Here is a 25,468-nt window from a genome sequence, read left to right as displayed (position 1 = left end):
TGCTCTTAATCCCCTCTCCTCTTTCACCAGGAAACAAAGAGGGAAGAAAATCTCTTGCCTCTTCGGCAGTTCCAGACCGTTCCCCGGACTCCCTCCCGGCTAGCAGTGGTGCACTAACCCCTTCAGGCTGTGTTCACGCTGCCAGTCCTCTCCTTGTGATCCGACCAAAGCCCGAGCCTCAGTTCCCAGCCCCCGCCTGCCCCGGCGGGTGTTCAGACAAGCCTCTTAAGCTGGTGAGTGCTGGTCGGCACTGATCCTCTGTGCGGGAATCTCTCTGCTTTGCCCTCTGTACTCCTGTTGCTGTGCTCTCCTCCGTAGCTCTGAAGCTTCCCCTCTCCGCCACCTGTAGTCTCCACACGCGACGGGGCTTCCTAGTGTGTGGATACCTTTCCTCCTTCACAGCTCCCTCGCACTGGTGCAGGTCCCATTCCTATTTTTTTGTCTCTGTTTTTTTTTTCTTCTGCCCTACCCAGGTACGTGGAGAGTTTCTTGCCTTTTGGGAAGTCGGAGGTCTTCTGCCAGCTTTCAGTATGTGTTCTGTAGTTGTTCCACATGTAAATGTATTTCTGATGTATCTGTGGGGAGGAAGCTGATCTCTGTGTCTTCCTCTTCTGCCATCTTCCCCCTCTCCCTCCTATTTCATTCTTTTTAATGGCTGAGTAATATTCCATTGTATATACATACCACATCTTCTTTATCCATTCCTCTGTCAAAGGACATTTAGGATACTTACATGTCGTGGCTATTGTAAATAGTGATAAAATTAATATTAGGGAGTATGTATATTTTCGAATTATGCTTTTTTCCAGGTATATGCATAGGAGTGGACTTGCTGGCTCATATGGTAGCTCTATTTTTAGTTTTTTAAGGAATCTTCATACTGTTCTCCATAGTGTTTGCTCCAATTTACATTCCCAATATCAGTGTAAAAGGGTTCCTTTTTCTCCAGTGATGACTTGTTTGGTACAACAGAAAAAGTGTTCAAGGGTACTAACTGAAACTTTCTTAGACCCCATTAAACATAAAGTCTTAAGAAGCTATGGAGATGAGGCTGAATCAGAATTAATGTAAACTTGTAACATTTACAAGAAATTAACTATCAGTTGGTCAGGGAAAATATAAAGACTCCACCTGTCCTGATTCTAGTTTTCTGAGTCTAAAAAATCACACTCTCATAATAGCCTTTTGACATTAGGAGAATACCTGATAGTTTAGAACATCTTTTTCTTCCCTTCCTCATATAAGCTTCCTAAATAGAGCCATTTCAGGAATAATGTAGCACATAAAGATTTGAATAAAGAAAGTACATAATGATCAAATACATTGCCATTAATTGTAAAAGGAAGCATTTAATAAAGAAAATATTTTTCTAAGTTAGGAGCACATACAGATATAAAAGAACACACTGAGGATCTTCAAGATGGCAGAGGAGTAAGACGTGGAGATCCCCTTCTCCTCACAAATACATCAAAAATACAGCTACATGTGGAACAACTCATACAGAACACCAACTGAATGATGGCAGAAAACTTCATACTTCCCAAAAGGCAAGAAAATTCACTCGTACCTGAGTAGGGAAAAAGAAAGAATAAAAGCAGAGACAAAAAATAGGGATGGAACTGCACTGATGAGAGGAAGCTGTGAAGGATGAAAAGTTTCCACACAGAAAGAAGCCCCTTCACTGGTGGAAACGAGGGGTGGGTTGTGGGAAAGCTTTGAAGCAATGGAGGAGAGTGCAGCAACAGAGGTGCAAAGGGCAAAGTGGAGAGATTCCCACACAGAGAATTGGTACTGACCAGCACTCACCAGCCTGAGAGGCTTCCCTGCTCTCCTACCGGGGTGGGTGGGGACTGGGAGCTGAGTCTCAGTCTTCGGAGGTCAGACCAGAGGGAAAGGACAGGGTTTGGCTGCATGAAGGGGGCTAGTGCACCACAGCTAGATGGCAGGGAGCCCGGGAAAAAAGTCTGGAAATTCCTAAGAGTCAAGAGACCATTGTTTCAAGGTGTGTGAGGAGAAGAGATTCAGAACACCACCTAAATGAGCTTCAGAGACCAGCGTGGTATGCAGCTATCAGTGTGGACTCCAAAAAGAGGCATAAAATGTTAAAGATCCTGTTGCAGCCACAAAGAATCCTGTGTGCAAGCACAGGTCACTATCCACACCACACCTTGCAGGAGCCTGTGCAGCCCACCACTGCCAGGGTCCTGGGAAACAGGGACAAAATCCCCACAAGAACACATGGCATGCTTCAGGCAGTTGCAATGTCAGGATGGCTTCCGCCGCCTCAGGCTCACCCTGGATTCCATACCAATGCATCCCCCCGGCCTGAGTGAACCAGAGCTTCCTAATCAGCGGCTCCTTCAACCCTCTCCTGTCTGGGCAAAAACAAACACCAGAGGGTGACCTACATGCAGAGGTGGGGCCAGATCCAAAGCTGAACCCTGGGGGCTGTGCGCACAAGGAAGAGAAAGGGAAATTTCTCCATGCAGCCTCAGGAAAAGTGGATTAAATCCCCACAGTCAACATGATGTACCCTGCATTGGTAGAATACCTGAATAAACAACGAATCATCCCAAGCCGAGGCAGTGGAATTTAGGAGCAACTGTTGACTTGGGGTTTGCTGCCCGCCACTGAATAGATTCTGAGTTTTATGTTTATCTTAGTATAGGTTTTAGTGCTTGCTATCATTGTTGGATTTGTTTATTGGATTGGTTGCTCTTTTCTTTTTTATTTATTACTTTTTAATTTTTAAATTTGATAATATTTTAAAATTTCTTATTTTAATAACTTTATTTTATTTTATTTATGTTTCCTTACTTTTTTATCTCCCTTTTCTTCTGAGCCATGTGGCTGACAGGATCTTGTTTTGCTGACTCAGTGCCAGGCCTGAGTCTCTGAGGTGGGAGAGTCAAATTCAGGACATTGGATCACCAGAGACCTCCTGACCACAGGTAATATCAACCAGGAAGGGTTCTCCCAGAGACCTCTGTCTCAATGCTAAGACCCAGCTCCACTCAACAGCCAGCAAGCTCCAGTGCTGGACACCCCATACCAAATAACTTGCAAGAAAGGAACACCACCCCACCCATTAGCAGACAGGCTACCTAAAATCACAATAAGTTCAAAGACACCCCAAAACACACCACCAAATGCAGCCCTGCTTACCAGAAAGAAAATAGTCAAGCCTCATCCTCCAGAACACAGGCACCAGCCTCCTCCAACAGGAAGCCTACAAAACCCTCTGAACCAACATCACCCACTGGGGGTAGACACCAAAAACAATGGGAACTACTAACCTGCAGCTTGTGTAAAGGAGACCACAAACACAATATGTTAAGATAAATGATAAGACAAAGAAATATGTAGCACATGAAGGAGCGAAGTAAAAACACACCAGACTAAACAAATGAAGAGGAAATAGCCAGTCTACCTGAAAAACAATTCAGAGTAATGATAGTAAAGATGATCAAAACTCTTGGAAATAAAATGGAGGAAATACAGGAAACGTTTAAAAAGGACCTAGAAGAACTAAAGAGCAAGCAAACAATGATGAACAACATAGTAAATGAAATTTAAAATTCTCTAGAAAGAATCAATAGCAGAATAACTGAGGCAGAAGGACGGATAAGTGACCTGTAGGATAAAATAGAGGAAATAACTACTGCAGAGCAGAATAAACAAAAAAGAATGAAACGAACTGAGGACAGTATCAGAGACCTCAGGGACAATATTAAATGCACCAACATTCTAATTACAAGGGTCCAAGAAGAAGAAGAGAAAAAGAAAGGGACTGAGAAAACATTTGAAGAGATTATGGTTGAAAAATTCCCCAATGTGGGAAAGAAAATAGTCAGTCAAGTCCAGGAAGCACAGAGAGTCCCATACAGGAAAAATCCGAAGAGAAACATGCCAAGACACATATGAATCAAGCTATCAAATATTAAATACGAAAAAAAAGTATTAAAAGCAGCAAGGGAAAAGCAACAAATAATATAAAAGGGAATTCCCATAAGGTTAACAGCTGATGTTTCAGCAGAAACACTGCAAGCCAGAAGGATGTGGTAGAACATATTTAAAATGATGAAATGGAAAAACCTATAAACAAAATTACTATACCCAGCAAAGATCTCCTTCAAATTTGATAGAGAAATTAAAACATTTACAGAGAAGCAAAAGCTAAGATAATTCGGCACCACAAAACCAGCTTTACAACAAATGATAAAGGAACTTCTCTAGGCAGGAAATGCGAGAAAAGGAAAAGACCTACAATAACAAATGCAAAATAATTAGGAAAATAGCAATAGGAACAAACATATTGATAATTCCCTTAAATGCAAATGGATGAAATGCTCCAATCAAAAGACATAGACTTGCTGAATGGATACAAAAAAAACCCCCTGTATATATGATGTCTATAAAAGACCCACTTCAGACCTATGGACACATACAGACTGAAACTGAGGGGATGAAAACAGATATTCCACGAAAATTAAAATCAAAAGAAAGCTGGAGTAGCAATTCACATATCAGATAAAATAGACTTTAAAATAAAGACTATAACAAGAAACAAAGAGGGACACTACATAATGTTCAAGGGATCAATCCAAGAAGAAGATATAAAAATTGTATATATTTATGCACCCAACATAGGGGCACGTTAGTACATAAGCCAAATGCTAACAGCCATAAAAGGGGAAGTTGACAGTAACACAATCATAGTAGGGGATTTTAACACACCACTTTCACCAATGGATGGATCATCCAAAATGAAAATAAATAAGGAAACACAAGCTCTAAATGACACATTGAACAAGATGGACGTAATTGATATTTACAGGATATTCCATCCAAAAACAACAGAATACACTTTCTTTTCAAGAGCTCATGAACATTCTCTAGGATATATCACGTCTTGGGACACAAATCAAGCCTTGGTAAGTTTAAGAAAACTGAAATCATATCATGTACCTTTTCCAACTACAACACTAGGAGAGTAGATATCAATTATGAGAAATATAACTGTAAAAAATACAAACACATGGATGCTAAACAATACACTACTAAATAACCAAGAGATTACTGAAGAAATCAAAGAGGAAATAAAAGAAATACCTGGAAACAAATGACAAAGAAAACAATATAATCAAAAACCTATGGGATTCAGCAAAAGCATTTATAACAGGGAATTTTATAGCAATAGAATCCTATCTCAAGAAACAAGAATAATCTCAAATAACCAACAAACCTTACACCTAAGCAGTTAGAGAAAGAAGAACAAACAAAACCCAAAGTTAGCACATGGAAAGAAATCATAAAAATTAGATCAGAAATATATGAAAAATAAATGAAGGACACAGTAACAAAGCTCAATGAAACTAAAAGCTGGTCCTTTGAGAAGATAAACAAAGTTGATAAACCATGAACCAGACTCATCAAGAAAAAAATGAAGAAGACTCAGATCAACAGAATTAGAAATGAAAAAGGAGGAGTAACAACGGACACTGCCGAAATACAAAGGATCATGAGAGATTACTACAAACAACTATATGGCAATAAAATGGACCACCTGGAAGAAAAGGAAAAATTCTTAGAAAAGCACAACCTTCCGAGACTGAATCAGGAAGACATAGAAAATATAAACAGACCAATCACAAGCACTGCGATTGAAACTGTGATTAAAAATCTGCCAACAAACAGAAACCCAGGACCAGATGTCTTCTCAGGAGAATTCTATCAAATATTTAGAGAAGCACTAACACCTATTCTTCTCAAATCCTTCTAAAATATAGCAGAGGGAGGAACACTCTCAAATTCATTCTACCAGGCCACCATCACCCTATATGGAAACCAGGCAAAGATATCAAAAAGGAAGAAAGCTACAGATCAATATCACTGATAAACATAGATGCCAAAATCCTCAACAAAACACTAGCAACCAGAATCCAACAGCACATTAAAAGGATCATACACCATGATCAAGTGGAGTTTAACCCAGGAATGCAAGGATTCTTCAATATATGCAAATCAATCAATGTGACACACCATATAAACAAACTGAATGATAAAAACCATATGTTAATCTCAATAGATGCAGAAAAAGCTTTTAACATCATTCAACATTCATTTATGATAAAAACCCTCAGAAAGTAGGCATAGAGGGAACTTACATCAACATAATAATGGCCATATATGACAAAGCTACAGCCAACATTTTTCTCAATGATGAAAAACTGAAAGCATTTCCACTAAGATAAGGAACAAGACAAGGTTGCCCACACTCACCACTATTACGCAACATAGTTTTGGAAGTTTTAGCCACAGCAGTCAGAGAAGAAAAGAAAATAAAAGGAATCCAAATCAGAAAAGAAGAAGTAAAACTATCACTGTTTGCAGATGACATGATACTGTACACAGAGAATCCTAAAGATGCTACCAGGAAATTACTAGAGCTTATCAATGAATTTGGTAAAGTAGCAGGATACAAAATAACTGCACAGAAATCTCTTACATTCCTACACAGTAATGAAGAAAATTCTCAAAGAGATAAAGGAAACACTCACATTTACCACTGCAAAACCTTCCTACAGAGAAAAAAGACCTGTATGCAGAAAGCTATAAGACACTGATTAAAGAAATTAAATGTCATCCAAACAGATGGAGAGATATACCATGTTCTTAGATTGGAAGAATCAACACTGTGAAAATGACTATACTACCCAAAACAATCTACAGGAACAATGCAATCCCTGTCAAACTACCAAGGGCATTTTTCACAGAACTAGAAAAGAAATTTAAAACTTGTATGGAAACACGTAGACCCCAAATAGCCAAAGCAATCTTGAGAAAGAAAAATGGAGTTGGAGTAATCAGGCTCCCTGACTTCAGACTATACTACTAAGCTACAGTAATCAAGACAGTATGGTACTGGCACAAAAACAGAAGTATAGATTAATGGAACAGGATAGGAAGCCCAGAGATAAACCCATGCACATATGGTCACCTTATCATTGATAAAGGAGGCAAGAATATACAATGGAGTTAAGACAGCCTCTTCAATAATTGGTGCTTCAAAAACTGGACAGGTACATGTAAAAGAATGAAATTAGAACACTCCTTAACACCATATACAAAAATAAACTCAAAATGGATTAAAGACCTAAATGTAATGCCAGACACTATAAAAGTCTTAGAGGAAAACATAGCTAGAACACTCTATGACATAAATCACAGCAAGGTCCTTTTTGACCCACCTCCTAGAGAAAGGGAAATGAAAACAAAAATAAACCAATAGGACCTAATGAAACTTTTAAGCTTTTGCAGACAAAGTATACCATAAACAAGATGAAAAGACAACCCTCAGAATGAGAGAACATATTTGCAAATGAAGCAACTGACAAAGGATTAATCTCCAATATATACAAGCAGCTCATGCACCTCAGTATCAAAAATAAATAAATAAATAAACAACCCAATCCAAAAACGGGCCAAAGACCTAAAGGGAAATTTCTTCAAAGAAAATATACAGATTGCCAACAAACACATTAAAGTATGGTCAGCGTCACTAATCATTAGAGAAATGCAAATCAAATCTAAAATGAGTTATCACCTCACACTAGTAAGAATGGCCATGATGAAAAAGTCTACAAACAATAAATGCTGGAGAGGGTGTGGAGAAAATGGTATCCTCTTGCACTGTTGGTTGGAATATATATTTGTACAGCCACTATGGAGAACAGTCTGGAGGTTCCTTAAAAAGTTAAAAATAGAACTATCATATGAGAAAGCAATCCCACTACTGGGCATATACCCTGAGAAAACCGTAATTCAAAAAGAGCCATGTACCACAACGTTCATTGCAGCTCTATTTACAATAGCCAGGACATGGAAGCAACTGAAGTGTCCATCAACAGATGAATGGTTAAAAATATGTGGCACATATGTACAGTGGAATATTACTTACCCATAAAAAGAAACAATATTGAGTTATTTGTAGTGAGTTGGATGGACCTAGAGACTGTCATACAGAGTGAAGTAAGTCAGAAGGAGAAAAACAAATACTGTATGCTAACAGATATATACAGAATCTAAAAAAAAATGTTTCTGAAGAACCTAGGGTCAGGAGAGGAATAAAGACATATATGTAGAGAATGGACTTGAGGACACAGGGAGAGGGATGGGTAATTTGGGAGGAAGTGTGAGAGTGGCATTGACATATATACACTACCAAATGAAAAATAGATAGCTAGTGGGAAGCAGCTGCCTAGCACAGGGAGATCAGCTCCATCCTTTGTGACCACTTATAGGGGTGGGATAGGGAGGGTCGGAGGGAGATGCAAGAGGGAGTGGATATGTGGATATATGTATACATATAGCTGACTCCCTTTGTTATATTGTGGAAACTAACACAACATCTTAAGGCAATTATACTCCAATAAAGATGTTAAAAAAAGAATAAAAGAACACACGTAGGTGGCTTCCATATCTTAGCAACTGTGAATAATGCTACTGTGAACATTGGGAATCATGTATCTTTTCATATTAGTGTTTTTTTTTTCGAGTTTCGTGGTTTTATTAACACAAACCCAATGTGCACCATGAACTGTCTATTCATTTTCTTCAGTGTTCAGCCTGGTATTGGGATTGGTGACTCTGATGGACAGCTGGAGTGCTCTTTCTGCAATGGTTTTGTGGTTCTTGGATAAGATATTATGAATAATTTCAGCACAGTAAGATTTGTTGCACAGCAGCAGCACTTCATGCTCCTTGATGCTGTGGACCAGGAACTTCCAGAAGATGCTGGGCAGCCTGTGTTTGTTTTCTTGTTGCTCCCATAACTGATGTTGGGCATCAAGATCTGGCCCTTGAATCTCCTTCACACCCTGTTGTCAATGTCTCTGTGTTTCTGCCAGTTCTACTTTATTTTGATATATCACTCTGTCTGGTGCTGGATGAATTTCTTGGTCCTCCTTTTGATGATCTTGGGCTTCACGAGGGATCTGAGAGCAACCATGATGCTGAGTAGAAGATGGCTTCCACCCTGTATGGAGTGCCAAGGAAGAGAGGGTCTCAAATTAGTGTTTTTGTTTCTTTCAGATATAAACCCAGGAGTGTGATTGCTGGGTAATATGACAGTTCTATTTATAATTTTTTGAGAAACCTCTGTACTGTTTTACACAATGGTTACACCAATTTACATTCCCAGCAACAGTGTACAAATGTTCCCTTTCCTCCACATACTCTCCAACATTTGTTATTTGTGTCCTTTTTGATGATAGCTATTCTGGCAGGTGTGAGATGATATCTCATTGTGATTTTGATTTGCATTTCCCTGATGATTAACAATGTTGAGCATATTTTCATCTGCCTGTTGACCATCTTCATGTTCTCTTTACAAAAATATTTATTCAGGTCTTCTTCCTATTATTAATCAGGTTGTTTGTTCTTTTGATGTTGAGTTACATGCGCTGTTTATATATTTTGGTTATTATACTCTTACCAGTTATATTACTTGCAAATATTTTCTCCCATTCGGCAGGTTATCTTTTAATTTTTTCAATATATTCCTTTGCTGTGCAAAAGATTTTATGATTAATTAGGTCCCATTTGTTTATTTTTGCTTTTATTTCCATTTTTTGAAGATAAATTCAAAAATATTGCTATAATTTATGTCAAAGACCATCAGCAAATGATCATACACCATGATCAAGTGGGGTTTATCCCAAGGATGCAAGGATTTTTCAATATCCACAAATCAATTAATGTAATATATCACATTAACAAATTGAAGAATAAAAACCATATGATCATTTCAATAGATGCAAGAAAAGCTTTTGACAAAATTCAACATTTCTTTATAATTAAAATCTCTCCAGAAAGTGGGCATAGAGTGAACATACTTCAACACAATAAAGGCCAAATATGACAAACTCACAGCTAACATTATAATCAACAATGAAAAGCTGAAAGCATTTTCTCTAAGATCAGAACAAGAAAATTATCTTGAGAAATAAGAACAGAATTGGAGGAATCATGCTCCCTGACTTCAGACTATATTACAAAGCTATAGTAATAAAACCAGTGTGGTTCTCGCACAAAAACAGACACGTAGATCAGTGGACAGAATAGACAGCCCAGAAATAAACCCATGCACCCATGGTCAATTAATCTATGACAAAGGAGGCAAGAATATACCATGGAAAAAATACAGTCTTTTTAATAAGTGGTGCCGGGAAAACTGGATAGCTGCATGTAAAATAATGAAATTAGAACATTCTCTAATGCCATATACAACAATAAACTCAAAATTGATTAAAATTCTAAATGTAAGACTGGAAACCGTAAAACTAGAGGAAAAAATAGGCAGAACACTCTTTGGCTTCTTTAGACTTAGTGGCTAGGAAAGGCCTCTTTGAGGTGATATCTAAGCTGAGATATGAAGAAAAAAGATCTAGCTGTAGTAGCATTGGAGATAGAGAATGGAAGGTTGTTGGTACATTCCAAGCAGAAGTAAACAACTAACATCAAGTCCTTCATTTATTCAAATAATAAAACAAGGCCAGTGTGGCTGGACCACGGTGAGTGAAGGTGAGAATGATATGAGATCAGTTCATGGACTTGGACAGAGAAAAGATCATAGAGGACATTGTAAACCAAAAGAAAGTCTTTGGATTCTATTTTGTTTCACAGCAAGTCCTTAGAAACAATTGAACTAGAGAGTGACGTGGATACAGAACAGACATGGGCATTCCTGTTGCACTGACAGACAGTTTTTGGGAGAATAGGTAAAATGCTGTATCCCACTTTCATGTGGGAAAGAAGTTTAAAACTCAATACAAAAAAAAAAAAAAAACCCAAAACAAGCAAACAAAAACCTCAATACTGTTCACAGAATAGAACCTGAGATAGACAAATGTGACAGAGTCAGAAAAGAGTTCCCCCACACAAGTAACCCTACTTACAACCTAACCTCTTAAATCTATTCCCCACACTGCTGACAGACTAAAGTTTCTAAAATACTAATCTGAACATGTCACTTCTCTACTTTGTTTCTTTCTTTACTTTAATGATTTTCAAGGTCCATAATGATCTTTCTGGAGCATGCCTTTCTGGCATCTGTTCTCAATCTCCTACTTCTTTTTCACTCCAGGTGCCCCAGCATACTTTCAATTTCCTATGTTTTCTTAGACGTTGGTGACCCATAGCATATCACTTCCTTTGCTTGAAACGCTTTTCAGTACTCCCTCCCTTAATTCAGCACAGATAAAAGCTTTCTCTGACCACTACTGTTACCAAGAATGATAGTCACTATATTTAACAAGTAGTGTGGCACATGCATCAACCAATCAGAGTAGATGCCGGTTACAGATGCTGGTTATACAGATCATATTTTTAAAGCTATTAGAATATGGCTAACACATGATAAATACTATATCTTTATTTGCTGTTATTATTATGTGAAGAAAAGACAAGTGAACATATCTGATTGCTATGAGCTTGTGGGCAGTTTTGTCTTGAATATTTTTGTTATATTAATATAATATTCATTTTACAATATAAATGAATAGCTGAATCATATAAATGTGTCATGACTTTTGTGGGGAGTGTGAATGGGTTGACAAGAATGTGATCTAACCAGAACTGAAGGTCAGTATCACTGGCTAGGGAGAGGGAGTGTTGTATTAGATTATGGGGTTTGATCTGTCAAATGATGAGTTTGCATTTGATCCAGTAAACAGCAGGATACCTTTGTAGGAATGTGGAAATAAAGGATTACAAATTGTAAGTGGTGCTTGAAAGAGATAAATTTGGCAGTGGTATGAAGAGTGGATTAGAGGACAAAAATCCTTGAGACAAGGAATTTAGTTTGGAGATTGTTGTGGTCTTTCAAATAATCCAGAGTAGTGGAAGCCAGAATAGAAATAAAGGGCTAAATCTGATTGCTATTGCAAACCGTGCTTCCATACTAGAGAATGAGAACTGAAAAAAGTTAAAAGGTAAGTAAGGGTGCAGTTAACCAAATAGGATGTGCAATTTTTACATGTCCATCTCTACTAAATTGTTAAACACCCAGAAGCCTCATTTTCCCTGGCCAGAGCCAAATAATTGTATAGGGAATGAGGTAAAAATTAAGAGGAAAAAGCTGACATAACCATCTAAAAAAAGCTACAAGGATCATCACCGAGGAAAGAAGTATAGTTTTCCATATACATATCTATAAGATAGAGTGCAATAACCTTTGATCACACATACACAAACAGTAATATTTACAAGATACATGCTGTGCTTTATGATGAGTTCTGTAGGTGAGAAGGTGAACCTGAGGGTTTCATAAGAACTGGAAATATATCATTTTTTGATAAGTACTGTAGACTGCTGAATATTGTTAGAACTAATCTTTAAAAGTGTTATGTGTTAGTTGTAAAACCCTAAGTGCTTTGGGTTAATAACTCCAACCAGGTTTCCAGTTTTATAAGTTGATAGTTTCTCTGGGAAGACAGGTGCTGGAATTTCTCACTGCCAAATGAAATTGTCTAAGTCAGTGTATATAGGTTATCTAAACCATATGCCATTAGGCATATCCCTAAATATATATGGATGTTCTAAATGAAGTTTAATAAGCCACCAGGAAGCAGAAGTCTCTTTAAAAATGTTGGGATGTTCAGATAATGTCACCAAATGAATACATAAAATAGTCTATTTGGACAAGGTTCATAAAGGAATGAACAAACTTAGTGAACCAATCCTTCAAAATTTGTCAAGGCTAAAAGATAGATTGACACATGGTGGACTTGATAACAAAGTTACCAGAATCTCATCTGCCAGCATTCCTTAGATTTGAGGTGGTTGAAATTTAATCTCAGTTGTAAATAAATAAATAAATAAATAATAAATTAAAGGCAACTTGAGGAGTATTTGGCTTCTCCATGAGTTTATCAAATACTGGATGTTTATTGTCTATTCCTTTTTGTGTTCCTTTTAAAAGCTGATTTTCTTCCTAGTAAGCACTTTCGACCAGTTGGTGGTGATATGATGCCAACATGTAAGTGTTGTTTTACATTTTCTTTGGGAAACAACTTGGGAATGAAGCAATATAATTATCAACCATTATATCTTGATGAATATTCTATTTCTAAACAGTCTGTGTTTCCTTCGAGGCCCCCTGTGTTTAACAGTGAACATTGGCACTAACCAGGAAACAGTGCTCTTTGATATACTTAAACATTCTGAATGAAGCATTTTTCTTTATTTTTAAGGCCTGGAAAGACATTTGCATATGGTGGAATTAAAAGTCTGAAATAAGTGTCTGGATTTAGCATTGGCAGTTCGGTTTTATCCCCATTGTAGGCACTTCTATGCTTCTGGGAAGGATTCCAGAATAACCAATTATGTTAAAATATGTTTTACTAAGATACAGTGAGCCATATAGTACAGAATCCCATGATGTGTATTAAATCCTTGCCCTCTTTCCTTCTAAGTGCTTCTTCAAATAAATCAACTCTAATGTCTAAAAGCTGGAAAGTGAGAAAACAGATTTTCCAGGTTTGGGGTGGTGACATGGCCTCCTTGCTTATGACGGCAAGGCATCAGGACAGTGAAGTACTGTCTTGCTGAGGTTTGATTACTGGTTGGACTAGGAAGATCAACAGATTCTTCTCCCACAGGAGAAAACAAAACAAAAACTAAAAATAAACACATAAACTCATTATATTAGAAATGTTTGACATGAAGCAACAAATGATTGTCACCTACATGCTGAAGTTGACGTTTGGAAAGGAAATGAGAGGAAATATGGGAAGTGAATATTCATATGAAAAAGAAAAGCATCTGAAATTTTAAATGAAAAGTCAAATGTCATTTTGAATGGAATTTTTTAAGTCTGTTAATATTCTGAGGATATTTCTTGAGCTGATGGTAAAACCTATGTAAAGTAGGATGAGAAGTCATTTATAATAAGTGGGTGTCTAAGGACTGTGTTTCTTTGCAACTGAATTTGTTCCAAAGCAGATGAAACAGAGAGAGAAAATCAAGCTAGAATCAAATAATAAAAAGAACAATGGCCATTGATCTATCCTTCCAAATAGACAAAGGCAATACAAAGAATCACATCCCAGTGTCAAGAATTCCAGGGAACTAATATCCTATAAAAGCTGAAAACTTATATTCTACTGTGGGAGGAAATATTCTAGGTTTTTACCTTGGAATTTGCGTTCCATTTTTAAATGATATAAAATAATCTGTATAGAAATAAATAGGAACCAATTGTCTTGGTTTAAGTTTTTGATTTAGAAAATAATTTTCCAATCATGGGAAGAATGCATAGTGCATAATGAAATATAAAATTAAGGTTTGCTTTTAATCGGAAGCTCACCTTTTCCTTTTGTTTTTATTTGCCTTAAAATATTCAAAAGGGGGGGAGCAAGAAGACAGTAAAAGTGCTAGTAAACTGTAATTCAATGTTGTTGCGGTACCACATTTACTATTCTAAAATTCTTGTATTATTTTATTAAGCTACCATGTTTGTTGAATTTAGGTGGGAATGTGTAAAACAAATATTGAGGGAGAAAAAAGAAGATTTATGTTAATTAGTGATGTTTGAAATTTAAATTAGACTTGATCTGAAAGCACTGGTAACTTTAGCCATTGTTGCCTACACTTAGAATTTTACTTACACTACTGAGATAAAACTGCATTTATTAGTTTACACACAGTGCATTCAAAAGGAACCATAAAAATGTGATATTCCTTTCCTCTCCATAGTGTTCCATTTGTGTACACTGTTTGGTGTGCACAGTAGGTGGGATATGCCACAAGAGAAATATAAAATTTTGGTCAAGTGGTTCTGTGATGCTGACTCTGAGGCATCTAACCATAGGAATATTACTTAATAATCAATCTTCACAAAAATTTTATTAGAGGAGAACAGGAACAATCTCCATATCCAGGTTCCCTGTAATTGGACTTTCATTAGGTATGGAACTTAAAAAGTGCTAGCTGAGAGACTTCAGTTTCTACTGGTAAGGTAACCAACTGTACCAGTTTTCCTGTGACCAAGAATTTTCCCTGGGGATGTGGGACTTTCAGTGCTACAACCAGGATAGATCTTGGAAAAAAAAAGAGATCATTGGTGTGGCAGGCTGAATTCTAAGACGATCCTTAAGACTTCAATGTACACACCCCATATGATTCCCACTCCTTTAGTATGGGCAGGAACTGTGAATGGGATATCACTCTCATGACTAGATTACTAACTAGTTGATTTTTAATACTTAATCACAAGGGAAATCATCATGGGTGGGTGTGGCCTGATCAGATTGGCCGTTAAAAGAGGGACTGAAACATTCCTGTAAAGAGAGTCCTCCTGCTGACCCTGAAGAAGCCAACCACCATGAGTTCTACAGCCACAGCCCCAAATAACTGAACTCTTCCAAAAACCAGTGAGATTGGAGGAAGAACTTGAGCCCCAGATGAGATCACAGCTGCAGCCAACAACTTGATTTCATCCTGGTGAGACCTTGAGCAGATGGTGTAACTAACCTGTTCCTCCATATCTGACCTGTGGAACCTGTTGTTTCAAATTTGTGGTAATTTGTTACACAACACTAGAAAACTAAGAGTATTGGGTTTTTTTTCTGCTCCAGAATGAAATAAATTTTATGAACTTGTCACCAGTTCTTGGACCTAAAAGTGTCATTTTTATTGAGTCATAACCTTATTGGCTGTAAGAATCATATGCTTGAAGAAAATGTGACAGAGTCAATTGCCATATGTAGGCAACCATCTGTAAGAGGAGGATGTAGAATGAGTGGAGTATGCTGGGATGGAAGTAGATGGGAATGGTCTCTCAGCACTCAAGGAATGAGTGGTCTTCCATGTGGAGAGTGAGGCTCAACTAGAATATACAGCAGGGAGAGGTAGTAAAATGAGGCACATTTTTATTAAGCAGTGTAAAGAGCAGTAATTTTCAAACCCTGATTGGCAACCAGTCAATGCATTGTAAAATCAATTCAGTAGGTTGCAACCAGCAATGCAAACTGTTATAGACTAGACTAGAATAGAAAATAAACAAATGCTTGCAGGTAGTAAGCATAAATATTGTTTTGTGAATTTTTGTTTCAGTTTTATATCTATCTACTGAGCTATAATGTAAAATAAGTCTCTTACTGGAGAGTTAAAACAATTTTGGAAAGCACTGATATAGTGTAATGGCTTAGAACAGGGCTTCTCAACTCTGGCTGCACATTAGAATAATTTGGGGAAGTTAGTTTTGTTTTTTTGTTTTATGATTGATACCTCGGCCCAACCACAAATTTAATTGAAATCTCTGGGAATTGGACCAGTTATTTATATTTTTCTAAAAAAAAGTGATTTTGATTGCAGTGGAATTTGAGAACTACTGGATTAGAGCATGGGATTTTGTATACTTGGGTAAAGTGCATACTCTTTAAAAAGCCCCAGTTTCCTCATTTGTAAAATCGGGTAAATATAGTACCTACCTCATAGAGGTGTTATAGAGTTATAGAGTGAAATGGAGAACATAGCCCAATTTGTAGCACAGAGTAACAGTGCAGTAAACAAGTACTTGTGTTTAATCTATACAGTGATTTTAGAACCATTACAGATTATTTGGGAAGACGCCATAGGACCACACATACATAGTTTCAGATTCAAGTTCTCCGTACTCCAGGACTTAAGATAATGGGGCTCAGGACCTGTATGGCTGAATCCAGGATTATGCCCTCTGTGGAAGTAACAGTGTTTCCAACACAGAGGTTCTGCTCAATATGGAAAACCAAAGATGAGGTCAAGAACTGAGTGCAACCCAACAGGTCTGTGACATTCCCCCACCTCACCACCCCCCAAACCAGGGTTGGGAGCTCCTCATCCTCCATTTTCTCCATCCAAGACTTCCTCAGTGAAGTACCAATGTCCCTAAAGCCAATGCACATTGTGTCCCTGTCCTCACTTTGGCAGCCAGCTCCGCTGGTGACCCAACATTCCACCCTGAGGCTCGATCAAGGTGAACGTGCAGCTTGCTGTGACCACCCACCATTAATGCAGGAAAATGTCAGCATTGTCTGTTTGTTTCCCTATGTGTTAGAGTCTGGATATCTTTGCCATCCTGTGAAGGTCTTGGCTCACTGGAGAAATAATATATTATTTTTTTTAAATTTCCACAATATCAAAACAGGTTTTGTCAAAGCAGGAAACATCATGTTCTGTTCTGTTTTGTTTTATATGATCTTTTACAAAATAAACTGAGAAGGTTTCTTGGGGACATTTTCCTGGGGGAAAAAGAACCCCATGAATGCCAGCTCAGAAAACGATACACAAAATTAATATACAGAAACTTGTCAGAAGCATGGCTCCAGTTCCCTAAGGTAATATTGTACACTAAAATTGCATTGTCCTCACATGATGGAGCTCTGCTAGATCTGGAAAAAATAGTGAAAATTTTCCCATATTCCAAAGTTTTTAATCTTTGGGACCTGCCTTAACTTTCTGAAATAATTTATACTGACAATCAATGCATGCTGCCCTTTTAATTCTTGAACAAAATAAAGAACTGAAAGCATCCATATTCTCATCTGGTGAAAAAGTGACTCCTGTTTTCAGGTACTCCATAAAGCTCATATCCTGAGTGCTTCCTAGTTCCCAAATCACCTACTAGGCACTGTATAGACTTTAACTCACTTGATTCTTACAACAAGCAAGTGAGGAAGGCATTGTTATTTCCATTTTGGAGATGAAAAAATGAGGCTCAGAGTGATGAAAAATTGTATAAGATCACAGAGGCAGTGAGTTGCAGAGCTGAGACATTGTATTAGTGAGGGTACTCTAGAGAAACAGAACCAATAATATGTGCTTATTAATAGAAAGAGATTTATTATAAGGAATTGGCTCAGACAATTATGATGGCTGGCTAGTCCAAGTCTGCATTGTGGACCAGCAGGCTTGAGACTCAGGAGAACCAATGGTGCAGATGAAGTCCAAAGACAGGCTGCTGGATAATTCTCTCTTGCTCTGGGAGGGTTTGTTTTCGTTTGTTCTATTCAGGCCTTCAATTGATTAAATGAGGCCCATCCACATTATGAAGGATGATGTACTTACTCAAAGGCCACTGATTTAAATGTTACTTTCATCCAGAAACACCCTCCAGGTTCACACATAAAAATAACCATCACAGATATGAACCCAGGAAGTCTGATTACAGAGCTCTTCGTATTTTTGAGCATTTAACATGAAAATGTCTATTATTAAGTATTTCCTATGTGCTATTTAAGCCTCATAACAATCTTATGAGGTCAGTACTATTATTATCCTTATTTTACAAATAAAGAGAGTGAGGCTTAGAGAGACTAAGAAACTTGCATATAGTTACACAGCAAGTAAATGTTAAAACTGGGATTTGAATGCAGGTTTTCTAAATAAAAATGGTGTTCTTCCTCTTTTACCATACTGCCTCCAAAGTAGTTTGAAGTGATTGGGATATTTTTTAATAAGAAGTAGTTGAGTAAATACATTATATAAATAATCTATAGGTGGTTTTATTAAAATTCAATTATCTATCTATCTATATCTATCTATCTATATCTATCTATATCTATATCTATATCTATCTATCTGTATATATATATATATATATATAACTGCTTTCCTTTGAGAAACCCCATGCTCTTTGTTGCACTGTAGAGATACCAATAAAAAGTTAATATATAGTGACCATGTATGTGTTAAGTCCTCTTCTAAAGGTTTTACATGTGCTATAATTATCTTCATTTTACAGATAAGAGAATTGAGACATAGAGATGTGAGTGGCAGAGCCAGAACTTAAACCCAGGCAGTCTGATTCTGGAGCCTGTTTTTTTCACCTCTACAATATACTCCCTCTGTTAGTGGCACACAATTTTGCAGAATTACTACTAATAGTAAGCATGAAAAATCAGGACACAGTATTTCCAGTACATCTGTGAAAGTTATAGAGCCATTAAAAAAAAGAAAAATAAAAACAGTTAGGGAGACTTCAAAAATATAACTAAGGAGGTAAGAGAGAAAGTAGGGAAAGAAGAAAGCCGATGAGTGTTATTGCAAATAAAGTGAGGAGAGCTTAGTAGTTCTCTTTATTTTTGTAAATTGAAGGGTTTTTTGTTTGTTTTGTTGTTGTTGTTTTTTCTTTTTTTCTTTTGTTTCTTTTTTTTTTTTTTTTTACAAAGGTATGTTACCCATAAGCTGTTGCATATTTGGAGAACTATTATTAATGAGACTCTAAAAGTATTCCTTCCATAGGAAAAGGCATTAAGCTTTACAAGGGAGTACATTTCTTCTTTTCCCCCTTTCCTCACCCAAGAAAGCAGTAACAGTAAGGGGCATTTCTTTTTCATTATTTTATCTCTAATTACACAGGTAATTGATAAAACTTAATATTTTACATTGGCTCTAGGTGTATTTTATCCTAGGTATCCTGCAAAGGATATCTCTGCAGGGTGTCCTTTAGTTAGGACACATATGAGGGAGAACTATTCTATGGTTTAAGTTATGAACTGTTCCATAAATTCTAATGCAAACTACAGTAATCACAGAGGATTTACTATAGAAGTAACTAACTCTAGCAGAGTTCTAAGCTAAAGAAGAACCACTATTTCTTTTCTGCCGTTTTGAGCAGTTAGCTCTCTTCATGGGATGTTGGTACCTGTCCATTTTCTTTGGCAAAACAGAGAGTATCTGGTAATAAACAGGCTCCCACAGTCTGGATTCATGGCTTCACCCTTGTTTCCAGCTCCCTCTATGGGCTTCTCAGCAAGGGGTTTCTCACATCTGGCACTATTACCTCAAGCATTTGTACCACACTACTGGAGGTTATTAATTACTCTTAAGATTTGACCTTTGAAGGCTGAGGGAAAAGGGACAGGTAATTGAATTCCTCCCATGCTCCCAAATCTAGTGCAAAGTTCTCATACATTATTTTTAAAAAGCATGTCTAGTTGGTCAACCAACACAATCTCACCTACTACTCGTATCTTCCACACCATTTTAAGAAATATATAAATATATTATTAACTATACAAAATAACAGTGGTTGCAAGCCCAGGGTCATAATTAAATTTACTGAAGACTAAATAATAGACAAACTTAATACAAAGGAAAATTTTAGTTCATATTCTCATTCTCTTTGTCTATATACTGTGGACTCATAACATCTGTGTAACATTTGAAAATATTTGAACAGTTACAGAAGATTTGGCCAGCCACTAGAGAGGTATGTATATTAAAGGGAAATCATCTGTGAGAGAAAGAGACACACTGATAGAAGCAGAACTCCAGTGTAATGAAGAGAAAGATAAGATGAAAAAAAGTTAAAAATTAATTCCAAAGAGACCAAACACCATAGCTCATTCTTTCCTATCTTCCTCCATCATTCCTAAATGCATTGTCTGGGAAATCTCACTATGTTTGATTTTGAAAAAATAGAAAGTGAAAGTGAGAATAATTGAGAATCTTCTAAGAGCTTCCAACACTCTTTTAAAAGCAATGTTTATATTTCTGATACAATCAGAGTCCAAAACACTGCAGTATTCTATACAGATGGATGAAGGAGAAACATGGCGGTTTCATTACACACATCCTGCAAGAAAAATAAACCCATTAATTAAGACATTAGATAAATTATTTCACAGCCCGTGTGGAGGCCACATACTGTAGTGTTGTCAAAAATGATAATTTTTATTCTTTTATCAAAAGGGAGATAGGTTAAATTCAACAGAAAATTGGAAGTTTATGCTTGGTTGGAAACACATCTATTTGTGAGAATGCCATTGAGCTCTTTTGAACACAAAAAACATTTTTTTTTTCTGTAGAATATTTCCTGGGCTGGGGAATGAAAGGCTTGTATCTGGGCTAGGTTACAAAAATGAACACCTGAGACTCCATTTCAGGAAAACTTTAATCTTCTTGAGATTTCAGGGAGATAAAGATATTAGTAAGTGGCCAGATGCTGGTATTGAAAGCCAGATTGCCTTTGCTATCTAAGTAATCTGTCTTTATTTGAATAGCTGGCAAATACTTTCCTGACAACTATCAGGGCACTTCTGGAAGTGTTTATGAGTGACACATTTTATTCATCAAGAACTTAATGGATGTTACTGCGATTGCCAAACTAAGATTATACACAGAAAACCACAATGAAGGAGAGGGAATTTTTTTCCTCTGTAAACATTTTCTTTTCTCTTCTTCCTTTTCTTTTTTTTTTTCTCACACGGCTTTCTTTTGTTGTGGTAATGCAAAACTCAACATGCCTTGTAAAAAGAGCTGTGAAGGGGATTGGGGATTAGTTCTCATAAAGAAAAAAATAGTGTAGAGAATCCTGCAGGTGACAAAATAAGTAATGAGACACATTAGGCTACATTATTACTTCTTCTTCAAAATCCTTCAACTGTATATTGTGCACACACTTGTAAATCTAGTTTAGAGGAAACAGATAATCCCCTTTGTTTGAAAAAATAACTTTTGAATGGTACATATATTCTTTGCTGATTAGAGACTCACATGTTTCTGGAGTTTTGGAAGAAGAAATAATATGATTGACCAAATTAGTCCAAAATATTTGGATCCTAGAATATTGTTTAAAATTTTGTTCTAATGTAAAGGAAATATTTGAGAAATATTGAGAATAGTGTTATGAATTGTTAAATAGTTGGTCATTTGGCCAAAGTCCTTTATATACCAGTTGCTACAGGGATGTGTGGGCATTTCCAATAGTTGTAATGGGTGTCTTAGATTTTAAATACAATTCTTCACTACAAGGAAACAGGGCTCCTTAGAGAAATGGCTGATTCCAGGATTGGGTCACTGAAAGTACTAATGAGCCTAAAACATTTATCTATATAATAAAGTATGGAAATGCTCAAAAATTAATGGGAACTTGTCTAAAAGACACAGGAGCCAAGTTGAAGGATCTTCTAATGTCCAATGTATTAAAGCAATAAAATGAATAATTAAAACAATGGAATGTAACTTGTGAATAAAGGAAATATCCTGGAGTCCACATTGATAAATGTGAATAATTTAATAAAAATAAATGGGAAAGAAAATAAAACATTTTCTTAATATAGTATTCTAATTGCTAAATGCAAAATAAATGACGGAACTGGAAAACTGTCATTTGGTATGCAATAATTGCCATAGACAAGGATCATCAGTGGATGCTGAAAGTAGTAGACAAAAATATGCATACTATAGGGATGTTTATACAAGATAGTTACTTATTAAAGGAAAATGGAGTAATTTTACAGTGAATAAATCTGAAAGACACAACCTTAACTAAGTAATCAAAGTTAAAAGTACCATAATATGACATATCAATATCATATACCTTCTGATATGAGGCACTGAAAAGGGCACAGTTTTCACTTCTGGGGTGTTATTGTCAAAAACATGTAACCTGGCTATAAACATAAAGAGACATTAGACAAACTGAATTAATATTTTATAAAATAACTAGTCAGTATTCTTCAAAAATGTCAAAGTCATTGTTATAGGCTGAATTGTGACCTCCCCCAAAGTTCATTGTTGTAGTTCTAACCCCTAGTACCTTAGAATTTGACTATGCTTGGAGATAAGACCTTACAGAGGTAATTAAGGGAAAATTAAATCTTATGAGTGGGCTTTAATTTAAATGACTGGTGTCCTTAAAAGAAAAGATTATGACACAGAGAGGGCACAGAGGGAAGACTACACGAGGACACTGGATGAGGATGGTAATCTACAAGCCTAGGAGAGATATCTCAGAAGAAAACAACCCTGATAACACCTTGATCTCAGACTTCTAGGTTCCAGAATTGTGAGAAAATATTTCTCTTATATAAGCCACCAACTCTGTTGTATTTTTTTATGGCAGCCCTAGCAAATTAATACAGTCATGAAACAAAATGAGATTGAGAAATTGTCCTATATTGGAGAATACTAAAAAGACATGAACTAAATGCAATGTGAAATACTGGATTGGATCCTGGAAAATTAAAAGGATATTAGTAGCCCAATTTGCAATATTTAAATGAGGTGTGTAGATTAATTAAAGGTATTGTATCAGCAATAATATCTTGATTTGGATAAGTGTATTATGGTTATGTAACATGGTATAAAGTTTGGAGAAGATGGGTGGAGAGTATACAAGGATCCTTGCACCATTTCGCAAATTTTGCAAATCTGAAAATATAAAATTAAAAGTAAAAAAATTGTTTAATAAGAATATTCTAAAAGCAGGATATTACTTTCACATATTGCTTGAAAGATGTTTGTTGGAAGATTTTATTTTTGTGATTTTGGACACTTGATTTTTGTCATGGTTATGAGAAGTAAATAATTACCTGTTTTCCTTGTTCACTTCCTCCTTAAAGTGTCTTTATTTTCCAGAACTGAATGAGTATTTTGTAGTACCTCTACAGAAGAAGAATCTCTATGTCTCACATTTCATAGTGCATTTCATTAAATTCATTTAAGCTGCTCTAGTTGATGTCCAGGGAGTACAGTCACATAAGTACACATTTATTATAAAATAATTTATAATTAATGAGTATTAAGTATGCTTTTGCACCATTTAATTCAGTAAATATTTATTGAGCATTTAATATGTGCAGGACCTTGTGGACATAGAGACAAACAAAAGATAATTCTTGCCCTACAGGAATTTACAAACTAGCAGGAAAAAGAGAGAAGAGAATGGAGGGAAGATAAATTAACTTCTATTGCATATCTACTAAGGGCATCTATTTTGGATAGACACTATTAATTTCAATTTTACAAGTATGGAAACTAAAACTCAGGGAAATCTTTCTGGTGGTAATAAAATATTAGTTGACACCTAAAGGAAGAGATAGAATTGGAGACACGGTTAAGGGAGAAATTGTGTTCCAAGAAAAGCATTTACAATGACTTGGGGGCACTGAGATCATGCTGTATTTAAAGGACTTAAGAATTTCAGTATGGCTTTAAGTATGGAATGTTTGTAGGTTAGTGGCAGGATATGAACCTCCTTCAGTAGGCAGCATCTTGTAGCAGGGCATTGCATACTATTCTAAGAATTAAACTTTGTCCAAATATAACAGAAAGAGGAATCCATGAGTTCATGCTGATAATAAAGAGGTGGATGATTAATAAATAAATATTAAGAAAGGTGGGGAAGTACTTTCTTAGAGAAGAATGCTTACTAATAAATGTGAAGGACATGGTAGTGTTGGGAGGGGAGCAGAAATCATCATTGTATAACCACCATCATAAATATTGTTTCAGGCAAAAATCATCAGTGGTTGTGAAATCTGGGGAGGAGAGGTGAGAGATTGATGAGGAGCAGGGTAATGGTATGACATCAACGTGTCTTTGCAAAGAGATATTATTAGTTACAAGGGAAAAGGTAGTAACTATATAATGGAGAAACCTGACAACGCCTTGACCAGGTGACCAAAATTAACATCATCAATAAATCACAGATTGTCATTGTATGCCTCCAATTGTGACACAATGAGAAGATGAGGACAGAGTATTATGTACTATTCTGGCTGTGGATACAGAAGATACATGATAGATGATAGATAGATAGATAGATAGATAGATAGATAGATAGATAGATAGATAGGTAATGGAAGGAAGGACAGAGGGTGCACATGAAGGAAACATTTTAATTTGGAAAATTTAGGTAAAATCTATGTGGGAGTTCTCTGTACTATCCTTGATACATTTTTGGTAATTTTGGAATTATTTCAAAATAAAACAAATGTATATAAGAGAGTAGATCTTAAATGTTTTCACCACAAAAATAGAAATGGTAATTATGTGCCATGATGGAAGTGTTGGCTGATGCTGTGGTGGTAATCATTTTGCAATATATAAGTGTATCAAATCAACAAGTTGTGCACCTTAAACTTACACAATGTTATATGTCAATTATATCTCAATAAAACTAAAACAAAATTTGCACATGGGAGACACAACTAACCCTGAACTATAGCTCCCTCAATAAAGAACTGTTTATTTTAGAATAAATTATTAAAAAAGGGAAAGTTTATAAAGCACAGAAACAACTCTTCTTTCCCTTCTCTCTCTAATTATATTTGTTGAAAGCAATCTGTAGTATAAGTAACTTATTAATATTATTAAAAAACTTTCATTATGCTTAGGTTTTTATATAAATTTTGCATGATCATTTTTATTTTTCCTTATAACACTCCTGTGATTGTGGTGTATACTTTTATTCACCTTGATGTTGATACAAATCCAGGTGCAAAAAAAGGTTTTCTTGGATATTCAATTGTAAACTTAATGTTCCTATTAATTTCGCATTTTGTCATAATTAATTATGTTTTTGACACCCTGATTTTGTAGAAGTGAACTGAATGCAGTTCTTTATTTTAATATTTTTTCATATATTTAGGTTTGGAGTCATTTGTGATAACATCCTATGAGTAAACTGTCACATTTC

At 36.2% G+C, this 25,468-nt stretch overlaps 1 pseudogene across 1 annotated transcript; it reads right to left on the bottom strand.

Moving 5' to 3' along the window:
* Positions 1 to 8,603: 8,603 nt before the first annotated feature.
* On the bottom strand, positions 8,604 to 9,057 carry LOC307069097 (large ribosomal subunit protein eL32-like; annotated as a pseudogene). Its single transcript has one exon. The product of its transcript is annotated as a large ribosomal subunit protein eL32-like (transcript).
* Positions 9,058 to 25,468: the final 16,411 nt, after the last annotated feature.

Source organism: Hyperoodon ampullatus, assembly GCF_949752795.1.
Source record: "Hyperoodon ampullatus genome assembly, chromosome: X".
Taxonomy (NCBI): Eukaryota; Metazoa; Chordata; class Mammalia; order Artiodactyla; family Ziphiidae; genus Hyperoodon; species Hyperoodon ampullatus.
Note: the sequence above shows the minus strand (reverse complement) of the source record. Positions and strands in the feature narration are given on the sequence as shown.